General features: G+C 40.7%; 1 protein-coding gene across 6 annotated transcripts in view; it reads right to left on the reverse strand.

Moving 5' to 3' along the window:
* The window catches only part of LOC131074686 (uncharacterized), a 104,509-nt gene that overhangs the window by 59,162 nt on the left and 31,799 nt on the right, over positions 1 to 13,548 (reverse strand). The window lies entirely within an intron of this gene.

Raw genomic sequence — 13,548 nt, forward strand, 5'->3', positions numbered from 1 at the left:
ATTTTCTCTTATAAATGTTTATCATTTCACCATGATATTTTTCTTTCAAAAAACTGCTGTTATTTTTTAATTTTTATTTTTCTATTTTAAAATCAGCAATGTCAAGTTTAGTACAAAGTAGCATTAGGAAAAACTCAAGATGGAAGTACAAGACACTAGGTGATATCAAGGGCTATGTCTACTATAATGCTTGAAAGCTTCTTATGAATCAATAGATTGTAATGCCACCCTGCTCGAATACCTAGACATGACGAGAAGGCATGCAGTGAAGCACCTGAGAGGTTATGAGAGAAATGAATGACCTACTTAACAATTTTGATATGAGAAAAAATGGAAAAGAAAAGGACACGGGATGCGATGGCAGCAATCATGAATGCCAATTCTAATTCATCTATAGATTTCTTAGTTGCCCAACACACTTGTCATTGATTCGTGTGAAAAATCACAAGGCACATCACTTGCAAGTTCAATTGCCAATGAGTTTTGCACAAAGACTCAAAGGTAGATTTTGAGTTAACTTGCCAAAAATTGCAAGTTCAAGAGAAAAACTCACCCAGTGATTCATAAATATAGTCCGCAACTAGAAAAGCATCAAAACACTTTATTTTTTACACAATTTCTTCTGCAAGACCACTATTTCAACACATTGATAACATTCAATGCATTTAAGTGATTTCAATAGATTTTGCATGTATGTAACATAGCAATGTCCCACTTGTGTTTTTTGTTTTCAAATTTTTTGTTATGTTTTCCATCTCATTGTGAAGTTTTACTATTCTATTTTTTATTTTTGGCTAGCTACTAGGTTTTCATGACACATTTTATGATATTTGATTTTTTGTTTATGCTAAGGTTTGAAATTTGGTATTTGTTTGAGATATGGAATCAAGTGGCAACCCTAGGGACCCTACCTGGAAGCAAGGAACCCAAAAAAGAGAAATGAGTAAAGTAGTGAGCAATTATTGTCAAAGGAAGATGAGAGGCATCGACTGCCTCAAATATCATCTTGCACAAATTTGTTGATGAGATTTTTTACTTTGTGACAAAGTTGAGCCCAATATTATACAAGAGGTTATGGCTCTCATTTCTTCATATGAGAAGATGAACTAGAATGGGCATTAACAAACATAGGAGCTTATGAGACTTGCTAATGTCTTGAGTTCACTTATTTTCCTGCTATTTTAATGGACTTTTACTAGATTATCATCAGACTTATTATATGCTTTAATCATCCTTAGAACCATAATACTGCTAATTATATCTGATATATATACATATGGTATACTGATATAGATATGCAATGCGTTTTACTGGATGGCATGTTGTTAATGTTATGAATGTTAATTTATGTGGATTATTGCCATCGCTGGAACTAACATGCAGCAGGAAGTAGGAGCTGCCGTAGCTGACATATCTCTGTTCCATCCATAGCCGAAGAAGGTGGAACTCTGCTAGCAAGTGTGGGAGCAGCAAACATGGAGAAGAAGAGTCCGGTTGAAAAATAATCCTTGTTGACTCTGTATTTCTAAAGGATGTTGAGAAGATAATGCATCTTGGAAAACCGATAAAGTTGTGCATCATTAATCTTGAATTAATGAAGCAACCATGTCACTAGTTCTGTGTTACTGCTCAATAAAAGAGTATATTATGAAACGAACTCTTGTAGTGTTAATCTGTTTTTCTTCTTAGAATAAGTCGCCTCAGTGTTAGGGAGAAGCGACATTTGGCTAGATTCAGTTGGAAGAAGTTAATGGCATACTTTCTCTAAATGCTTTAAATAGGGAAAGTATCATTCCAGCTAAAAATCTTCTCCTGCTATTAGAATCAATCTACTTTTGTACTTATCAATTGAACATACAATGCAGACAATATAGATTGTGTTTATTGCTAGATCTTCTACGTAATCATTACCTGGTTGTTTCGAGCATGAGTTAAGGATGATGGAATGATTATTATTTTGTAAGTTCAAGTTACTATTATCTTTCACAAAAATTGCATTCTTCAAGCAAGGGCCACTTGAGGTAACGTGAGCCTTTCTTTTTTCTGTTATTTAGTTTCATGAATGCAGTTAATAATTGTTCTTAATCTTCAATTGTTATTTCATGTTTAGCAATGTTGTAGTTAAGAGTCCTAGTTGCATCCAATTTCTAGTTCGTTCGGTTATATGGATAAGTTGTACCTGTAGCCACTGCTGAGTTACTCCTAGAGTCACCCGTAGCAATTGTTGTGTTTGTTAGTTCCTCATTTCAGCATTGTTTATGTTTTTAGTAGATTAGTACATTCCTTTTATGCGACAATAGAAAACTTAGGAATCCTTGCTGCACATACAATGCCAGTGCCATCTTTGAAGATACGTCCCTAGTCAATAATTAAATGAGCCTTCACTTAGAACATAGGATTACCCCATTGAATACCTCAACTGGGCCATGTGCATGACAAACTACACCAACTCAATGGATATAGTGGAGACCAATCATTTTTGGCGCCATTGTCAGGGATGGTGCTAAGGTTCAGGACTCTCAAGTTTAGGATTTCTTTCAGTTTTTTATTTTCTGTGATATACTTTCTGTTATAAACTTTCAGTAGCATAGATGTTTGTTTACAACATTAGGAAAGTTAGATTTTGAAACTGGCATCAAGTTATTTCCATTGCATGCACCAACAAAGAGATGCTAGAGGAAGATTTCTTCCCTATACATCAAGTGTAGGAGATGCCCTAGCTTCAAGAGAGGGGCTAGAGGACTCATCAGCTTCAACACAGACATCAAAAGATCCATTTAGTGCACTTATAGATCCAATATCTTTTGATATCATTCAAGAAGAACCTACTCAAGCACGTGTACAAGAGATAATAGCAACAATGGGTGATGCTGAAGTAGACAATCTTGATACACCAGTCACCTTTGCATTTCCAATCACTGACTTGAAGAGGGTAGCAACATTGAAGAATATACCCCCAAACGCCCTCCCTAACTTTTATGGCCTAGTCACTGAAGATCCTGATACCTTTTTGTTTGAATTTGATGTACTCTGTTGAAGTTATGACTGTGTAACTGATGCTCATCGCTTAAAGCTATTTCTAGACACTTTGAAGGAATATGGATTATGGTGGTTCATGGGGCTGGGAAGCAATGCAATTACTAGTTGCAATGTAATGAAAGAGAAGTTTCTGCAGAAATATCAAGACTATTGCAAAGGTGGAGAGTGGAGACACAAAGAAGGAAGACATTTTCAAGATGTCTCAAAGAGAAGATGAACCCCTTGAAGACTACATCGATAGGTTTCAATTTTGTTTGAAAAATCCAAACAAAATAGGCTCACTCTTGGTTTTTCTCGGGGGAGTTAACAAGGAATACTCAATTCAATGGGTGGAGATGATATTACACAAACAACATTTGATGATATTTGCAAACTAGCAAGGAATTATTCTAGTGCTACCCTGAGGAAGGATAAAAGCTCTAGGTTTCTTCCTAACACTAAGACATTGTTAGGAGTAAAAACGTATGTTAGTATGAATAATAATTATAAGTGTGTTATGTGTGGTTATGTTTTGTTGTTGCCGAAAGGTTCCCGTCGGGTAGTTGGGAGTTGGTGACGGTTGGCAACTTGGCCAACCGTCAGGTCTATATATTGTTTGGTTGGAACCTCGGCAGGGGGGGATCATGTATGAACCATTGGAGACATTGGAATAAAGATATAACTTTCTGGTCTGATTATTATCATCTGTCATTCGTGTTATGATGTACAATTATTCTATTCTATGAATGCTTAGTATACGCAAGTACTACTGGGTTATTGATTATCCACCACTATACATTTAGGACTAAACATTTTGGCGTTGTTGCCTGAACGAACCTGGAGATAACCATGGCGGCAAGCGGAAACAATTAATGGGCCGACCATTTAACCAGCAATTAATTGTCGTGGACAGCAACACGCACGAAGAGAGTACCGCAGAAGAGGAACGAGAGGATCAGTTGACGGCAGACTTGGTGGAGTTGTGGGACGTGTCGGTCACGCAGTACGTACGGCAAGAGGCTCAAGAGAGAGCCGTCTCGGAAGGTACAGTACGTGGTGAACTCACCGTCAGCACCCTCGTCTTTGACCTACTCGGAAGTATTCCAAGGTTACTCACCAGAAATTTGATTGCACTCCAAGACCAAAGGGAGAAAACGGCAAAGGAACTTTGGCGGCAACATGTTCTCCGACGGTACGAGGAATGGAGTCGTAGAGAGGAAGAGGAGAGGGAGGTCAGTCAGCGTCGTACCTCTAGCACTTGATGCCCCTACGGCCGAACAAAGACAAACGTACCACTGCTACCGAAGGAGTAAACGAGGGAACTGTATGGCCATCCCTCCGCATAAAAGAACAGGCCAACAGGAGACAGCGACTAAGAGAGGTTGCCGACTCAAAGAGTCCGGAGAAACACAACAGAAGTCGGAGTCGTAGTCGGGAGAGGCAAAAACCGTGTACGTGGAAGAAGTTGGCCGAGGTCGCCAGGAACCTGCCACTTCCAGACGTAGCAGAGGAAGATCTCGCCGACCAGGCCCCACACTCGACGTCAAGTGAAGAAGACTCCGGAATCGAATCACAAAGCACCCAATCGGAATTTTCCGAACAAGGAGAGGAGGCGGTACGAGACCTGCACGAGGAAATCGCCACTATTTTCGAAGCAACATTGTCCGGCATTAAAAACTTGTCGTTGTCATAGGGCATCAAAATAGGAAGATTGGACCCGGAAACCCCGGGAAGGAGGGACTATAGAAGTGAAGGTGACCAAAGCCCGGTTAGCAGGGACCCAACCAGACCAGGAGCGTACGGCACCACCCGGACACAGTACCTTCCCGGCATATAGCCATTTCCAAGCACTACATAAAACCGCACAGAAAGAACGATGGCACACCCTGGAGAAACAAAAACTTCCAAAATTCATGGGCGACGGATCAGAGGATCCCATACGGCATTGCAAGACATGAGTTACCATCTTGGAAGCAAATGGCCAGGACGACCAAGACTATTGGGTGAAGGCATTTCCAGCCACCTTGCGAGGAATAGCAATTGACTGGTACACAGATCTCGATGCGCAGCATAAAACATCCTGGAACAATCTGAAGAAGGCCTTTGAGGGAGAATTCAAACTCCTACGGGACGACAACAAGATTGTGGCGGAAATTTACAACACCAAACAAGGAAAAAACGAAAGTGTACGCGCATATAACAGACGGCTGAGGGAACTACTGAACAAAATGGAGAACCAGCCGGCGGATGGCCTCAAGAAGCGGTGGTTTGTGGAAGGATTGGTACCATCCCTAAGAAGGACGATGAAAGTAGTACCTCCGCCAACGTACGATGAAGCATGCAATCGTGTCATGGATATTGAAAGTGAAAACAAGACATCCTAGGGGAAGCGACTGAGCAGCGATGGTGATAGTATGGACGACGACAGCAATGGAGGATCAAAAACAGTGCAAGCACTCCGCAAAGATATGATGAGGTTGATGAAGGAGTTAAAAGGTGACAAAGAAAGTGGTAGGGAAGGAAAAGAACTATGGTGTACTGACTGCAAGACTGAAGGGCACACTAAAGGAGGTTGTCCCCTAAAAGTCTTCTGTGACATCTGCTAAATAACGGGACATTCCACCAAGGAATGCCCGTACAACTTGAAGGCACGGAGCACACAAGTGCTCTATGCCCAACCCAACCAAACCACACCACCAGCAACGCCTCCAAGGCCAACAACAAACCCTGATGCCTCACCCGGAGGATACAGAAACAATCGACGGGGGAACAACAGATCCAATAATAACACACCAAGGAGCAGAATTCAATACGACGGGAAGGGGCGACCCATGATTCAGTGCAGGAAGTGCAATGAATGGGGTCACTTTGCCCGAGAATGCCCGAGAATGCCAAAACGGAGGTGATGTAGGAAGTTTGTTGTGCAGATGGTGCGGCCCAGGGAATCACGAGGACATAGATTGCCCAAAGCAAAAAGGGGTGAACATGCTCAATGTAGAGGGATCAAAGGAAGACGTACTGGCAATCACAAGGTTGCAAAATAAGAAAGTCACGTACCCGGACCCTCGCACAGAAAAGAAAGACTTCAAGAGGCAAGGGCAGATATCCAGCGGGCGATGGCTGGAGAACGAAGGGCCTCGCACCTGGCCACCGATACATCGGTCCAGCCGGAACCAGAAAAAATTATCATCAAGCAGATGTTACAAACCACAATACTCGTACAGGTGTCTAACCTTCTGCAGACCATGCCACAACTAAGGATGGCTCTAACAAATGTAACCAAGGACACTACCATTAGTCAAGAACACCAAACGCTGACAAAGTCTGGTACGGACCCGGTTCAGGGATCCGGTACGGATGCTATGAACCCTGTGCTACTAACGGCAGGAGTCGGACGGAAACCCGCAGTGGTAGAGATGGATATATTGGGACAAAAGCTTACAAACACCATCGTTGATGGTGGGTCTGGAGTCAATGTACTACCGGAAGAAACTTGGCAAAACCTCGGCAAGCCAACACTATGGCCACCAACCTTCCACCTGGTCGGGGCGGATCAGCACGGCATCAAACCCCTTGGCACCCTCATGGCACAAAAGGTGATAATTGGGACCCAGCAATTCCTTCTCGACTTTGTAGTCATTCCTCTGGAAAGGAAAGCGTACGACGCTCTTCTAGGAAGGGGGTGGTTGATCATGGCCAAAGCTAACCACAACTAGAAAAGGAATACGCTCTCAATCGAGAAGGACGGGCATAAGTATGTAATTGATCTCAGGAACCAATCCGTCAGCGAAGAGCTCGCGTCATCGAACTCCGACTCAGAAGATTCCAATCGATGGTAGTGGAGTTCTGAAGGAGACGGAGGAGGGAAAGAACCTGACGAGGAAGGAGTGCTGGAACTAGACGGATGCTCCGAGGATGGAACCAGTTCACTGGTAGGACTTTTTCATTGGCAAATGGAGGACTATGAGCTCTTCCACCCGGAGTGTCACATACTTCAAATATGTGAGATAGGAGAATCAAGCGGCGGGATGGAAGAACAATCTTTTCCCCCGGAGTACGGTAGATACCAAGAGGGAATGGCACGGATGGACGACATGCCAGCACACCAATTTGAACGGGATGAAACCATCAAGTACGAGGAACAGGGTGTGGAGAAGGTTAATCTAGGCAATGAGGCAAAACCACAGGGGATACTTGTAAGGGAAAAAGCAACTAAGTCCAAGTCGGCAAGTACTAAAAAATTGAAATATCAAGAAGATGAACCTGACAGGCAGACAAGACTGGGCGTACAAAAGGAAGTAGTACACCGTACGGATCAATGGCATGCTGCAAGGACAGAAGAAACAGTACGGAGCACGTGTACGGACGCCCAAGAGAGGACAATTCCATATAGGGTATGAAGTGAACGATCAAGAAGGCACGAAAATCTGAGGGCTATACCGTATGGCGTATGGTTTTCAGAAGATTGCCAGAGTCTATCGAACAACGCAGAAGTCATATCGTACGACGTACGGATTCAGGGCACGAGAGACTGGAGCCACTGTACGGTGTATGGTGTACTGAATATAGGAAGGGAAAGGCTTAAGCTGTCGTATGTGTACGGTATACAAAACACATCTAAAGGGGAGCAAGTGTACGACATACAAGCTCCGTACGGTGTACGGCACATAGTGACTAGAATTGTGGCACGAGGAAGAGCAAACCATTCGCCGTACGAGTACGGCTTAGGAGAAACAGGGGGTTGTCAACTTGTAGTATCGTACGGCGTACGGAGCTACCGTACGACCATAACCCTCGAGGGTATACCCCCACCGTACGGTGTACGGCCCACTTCCACCAGTACGTGCAGAGCAGAGATATCCGTACGACAACCAGCATTAACATTTGCCAGACAAACAGAGACATTCGTACGGCCAAGAGCATCCGTACGGCCAACATCATCAAAATCCGTACAGCAATCAACATCAACCACACCCACAAGGCAAAGTCCGTACGGCGTACGGCATCAGTCAGGCAAACAGGGAGATCTGTATGGCATAAGGTACCAGGTGGACAAGCAAAGACATCTGTCATAACCCCTCTTTGGACATTGGATTATTGTGATTAAATAAATACGATAATTAAAACATTTATTAATTAACATTTAATAATATTAGAAAATCGTCTCATTTATGAGATTTCACCATTTTCCTCTAAAGTGAGAGGGTTGTCATAACCCCACATCCTAGTGATGTAATTAATAATAGATTTTGTGATTCTTCATCATAATAATAAATTATCATTTATTATGTAATTGATGTTATATAAAAATAATATTAATATTATAATAATACATTATTGCAAAAATAATAAATACTGCAAATCTGATCTGAAATAAAGTATCAATATTCAGTCCACTGTACATCCTGGACCTACCAGCTTGAATTAAATACTTTAGATCGTTAATTGTTCACCACCGAATTATATTCTTTAACATTAAAGTTAATTTTTCCCTAAGTGCCTGCCTTCAGCAGACAACAAATCAGAGGATGTCAGAATGTCAGAATAGTGTCAGTTTTGGTCCCTTAAAACTTCATCAAACAATAACATGTTACGTCAGATGTAGGAAGACTTAGGGGCTGCATTGACTAATGATGAGGGGGCAATGAGCATCTTAAACTCACCGGTTTATTTACTTTAATCGCTTCCTTCCTTAGAGGAAATAATATGGTACCAAAGTCTTAAAATTCCACGTCAGGCTACAATCCTATGCTTTGTTAAGGCAGTGATGAAGCAGTGTCTATTAATAATAAACACAAATAGGATAATGAGCAGCGATGTAGATGATTAAATAAAAGAATAACGAAACAATGATTATTTTGGGAAATTAATAATAATAAAAGAGTGCTATCCTTTGTAATGTTAAGGATGCGATTATAAGGAGAGTCCGATTAGCAATACAAGTCAATCAATAACTAAATGGTGCAAATATAATCAAGAGCTATGAGACATCTCATCATCCCAAATGCAAGGTATAAGAAGGCACCATTATAAAGAGACAAGGGACGTGTCTCTTAAGTCACCATTCCCATCGTATATGAAGACAATCCCGATCATTTCCAAAAGGGGGGGGAAAAAAAAGGAAAGGTCTTCTACGAAGAGGCAAGGTAAGTAATAGTTGGTTGCTGATATTAAATAATCATATCAGTTAATGGGGGAACAGCAGTTAATAGGTAACATCATTACTACTAGTTAATGGGTAACACTCAAAGGGTAATATGTAACGTTAATTAATAAGGGGTGTTAATTGAGGTCTAGTGCACATAAATATATGTATTAATTAATTCATGGGTCATTAAATATAGGTAAGGGATTTTATATAGTTAATGGCCTTTGCATTAATATATTAAATAGGAATAGTATGTATTAATGATTTTTGGTCATTAATAGGAATAGTATGTATTAATGAATATAAAGATATAAAGATAGGCAATGAATTAGTATATATATTAATAGGAATAATTAATATATATACATTAATAAATACAAATGCATAAAGATAGATAGTGACATTATACATACATATATATATATATATGTGTGTGTGTGTGTGTGTGTTAATACATAGAGGAATAGTTAATGTATATATATATATATATATATATATATATATATATATTAATAAATAGGAATGAAGAACTTGTTGTAAACATATATAATGAATGATTCGTAATTAGTAAAGAATGATAGGAAAAATACATATCAGGATAATAGGAATGTATGTTAGGATTACATATGAGTAATGGTTAATGAACATTTTATGAATATAGGTAATGAATACAAGACTATGTACATGTGGATTATGAAATAGGAAATAATAAATGAAAATGCAAAGGAATGTATTATGAATGAAATCACATGAGGGAGGCTATAGGGAGGAAACTCTCTTAGTCTAAGGGGGGATTATGATAATCCCTAGGACAGTATATACTGAAAGTCGATATGCATATCTAGGGTTTGCTTGATTAAACTCAACCAAGAAGAGACGGATCTGGCCAATCCCCTCTGAGGACTTGGATGATGAAGGCATCGCCCAAGGCAAGGAATAGACAAGGGTCTTCCTTGAAGGGCTTGGGTGTAAGAGGTTACACCCAAGACAGGATTCGAACTCAACTTCGATTTCCTGAAGGGCTTGGAACCAAGGGGTTCCAAGAAGGCGAGCTTCATGACCGCCTAAGGACATACTTTCGTATGGCATTCGTATCCTTTTTTTAGATAAAAATTATGATTATGTTAATTAAGTATTAAAAATAGATTGCAAATTAAAAATGGTTTATATATATATATATATATATATATATATATATATATATATATATATATATATATATATATATATATATCTGTTGTATTCTAACAATCTGTTTTGCAGGCCTGAGATCTCTAATTCGCAGGGACATTACAACATCCGTATGATAGGCACTTGTCAAGACAATCAAGGAGATCGTACAACAAGGAAACGAAGAGTGACACAATGGGTCGTACCAACTGGCGAGATAATTAGTCAGGCGGTTATAATAACGACTCAGAAAGGGGTATGGGCAGAAGAGCAAAGAAAGGCAGTTGCAGTACAACCATGACTGCCACAGAACTTGCCAGCAGCAGGAAAACCAGGAGCAAACTGAAGGCAACAAAGGACGCAAAGGAACTCATGGCAGCAAACGTAGCATTCGAGAGTGTGGCTGGCAGTGAATGCCGTACTTGGTGGGAGGAAAACCCTCCAGACCATGTGACGAAGGAATCGCTTAAAAAAGCACAGGTCGACCACGCTGTGCAGATGCCCATATTTAACATTAAAGAGTTTGAGCTAGTCCTACGGACCATGGTATCCGGTTATAACCCTCACGAACGAGCTTCGGTCATCCAGTTCCAAGGGTACACAGTGTGGGTTTCATTCAAACCAGAAGATTGGCATGGAGGGCTACGAGTGCAATGGAAGAGTACGAGCGCAATGTTCCAGAAGATTGGAGAGGGGGAACCGTCGGCACAGCGACGGATATCGTTGCCACAGATCAGTTTGGCTGTACTTGCAGCAAGAACAGAAACTGGTACAGTGGCAACAAAAACTAGTACGCTGGCAGCAGAAACTAGTACGGTGGCAGCAGAAACTGGTACGGCAGCAACAAAAACTAGTACGACGACAGCAGAAACTGGTATGGCGGCAGCAAAAACTAGTACGGTGTCGGCAGAAACTGGTACAACGGCGGTAGAAGCTAGTACAGCGGTAGCAGAAACTAGTACGGCGACTACAGAAACTGGTACGGTGTCAGCAGAAACTAGTACGGGTGACTTGGAGGTAGAAACCGGTACGGTACCAGCAAAAACTGGTACGGGTGACTGGGAGGCATTCGTAGCCCAAGTGGCAGAGCTCACCTTACAGCTGGAACAGAAAGATAAAAAGCTACTGGAAGCTGCTCACATGGTAAAGAAAGCACGGGAACAGCAGCTGCTGGCGGAAAAGAACCTGAAACTTCAGGCCAAACAACAACCTCCTCCTGCGGCCACTACAGGGATGCCTCCTCCCTCTTCTCGGTCTTAGCTATGTTTTATATAATTCAGTTTCTCTTGTCTGAGTCGTCTGGAAGACGACTACGTTTTTGGGGGGGCTAATGTTAGGGGTAAAAACGTATGTTAGTATGAATAATAATTATAAGTGTGTTATGTGTGGTTATGTTTTGTTGTTGCCGAAAGGTTCCCGTCGGGTAGTTGGGAGTTGGTGACAGTTGGCAACTTGGCCAACCGTCGGGTCTATATATTGTTTGGTTGGAACCTTGGCCGGGGGGGATCATGTATGAACCATTGGAGACATTGGAATAAAGATATAACTTTCTGGTCTGATTATTATCATCTGTCATTCGTGTTATGATGTACAATTATTCTGTTCTATGAATGCTTAGTATACGCAGGTACTACTGGGTTATTGATTATCCACCACTATATATTTAAGACTAAACAGACATCTACCGGTGTCTCAAGGGTGGAATTAAGTAACCTACTCTTCAATATGAAAGGAGATATACTAAGTCATCTGGCAACATAGTTGGATACTCTACATCTTAAGAAAAAACAAGAAGCAAAGGCTTCTCTTGCAAAGTGTTGTCCTCATTGTAGACAAAAGAGGTCCAATTGCAGATGAAGCTTGCTACCATCACTAAAGAGAAGTCAGTTCATCCAATGCTGTGATGTATCAATTGCATGATCAGTACATTAAGACAAAGGAGTTTCAAGAAGGAGATTGGACTTTACTACCTCCACATAATTCACTACCTAAGAATACATGCACACACTACACATATTTACTTCTATGTTATTTTTCTCTTTTTAAGTAACACAAGAACGAATGGTTGGGACCTGATGTGCTTCTTTCCAATGGGACTTATTGATCCAGTTTGCAACTACACTTCCTTTTATACAAAGCATGCTTTTCTTCAATTACATGTAGCTACTTAATTACATACAACTACACTTGGCAGTTTTCTTTCTCATGCATTCACATTTGCCACCAACTCCACATTCCAATTTGATTTTCCCACATCAACAACTTACTGTCGTCCTTGTTGTCACATTCGTCACATCACAATCACTTCAAAACTTTTCACTTGCCATGCATATCGCTTCCACACTCTTTCTTCAACAAGTACAAGTACTTCAAAATATTTACGTTGTCACATCAGGTATGAGCCGACATAAAAAAGCATTTATGACATATTTAGCAATTATTCCATTCTTTGATTCACATGTTATATTCGTATCAATATGGCATTGTTATATATTATTTATAATTCTCCCTGTCAATCGTATTTACCTCCCTTGTTCAAATTTGGGAACAAATTAATATTTAAGTTGGGGGGAGGGATATTGTGATGTTGTCATCATTACATTTCCATCCAAAAAGCATTTTGTTGTCATTATTGCTCATTAAAGGGTAGGTGATGTGACTAATGATACGTGCACCATTTGATGAACTCACATTTGTTTTGAAAGTCTAGTAATATCCACCTCTTGGCTGAATTTTAGAACCAAAACCAGTCTTTTGTTTAAAACTTACAATCATGCGCAATCACCCTAGTTACCCATATAGGTTGGCAAAATGAATTGTTAATAAGTGGTTACAAGGTTACCAATTTTCTGGTAATTATCTAGAAGAGGAAAGAAACTGAGGAAGTTGAGCAGGAATTGGTGACTTTTGAAGACAAATTGGGATTTTGAGTTGAACAAGGTATAACACAGCTTGTTGAAATTGCATGAGAAAGAAGCAGGAACACAAGAAGAATGGGTGGTGACCCAATTAGACAAGAACCTTCAAACCACACTCTATTGCTCAATGATACGCATGCTCTTCCATTCTTTGAGAAGTCAAGGTGGATAGATTACTATTTGCGACTAACCGAGTACAATGATGAATTGACAGAAGAATTTGCAGCCACCTTATGAAACAATGAAGCAACTGTTAGAGGGTTGAGAGTGGAAGCATTTGAAGCCACCATTGCA

Source organism: Cryptomeria japonica, chromosome 4 (genome assembly GCF_030272615.1).
Source record: "Cryptomeria japonica chromosome 4, Sugi_1.0, whole genome shotgun sequence".
Lineage (NCBI taxonomy): Eukaryota > Viridiplantae > Streptophyta > Pinopsida > Cupressales > Cupressaceae > Cryptomeria > Cryptomeria japonica.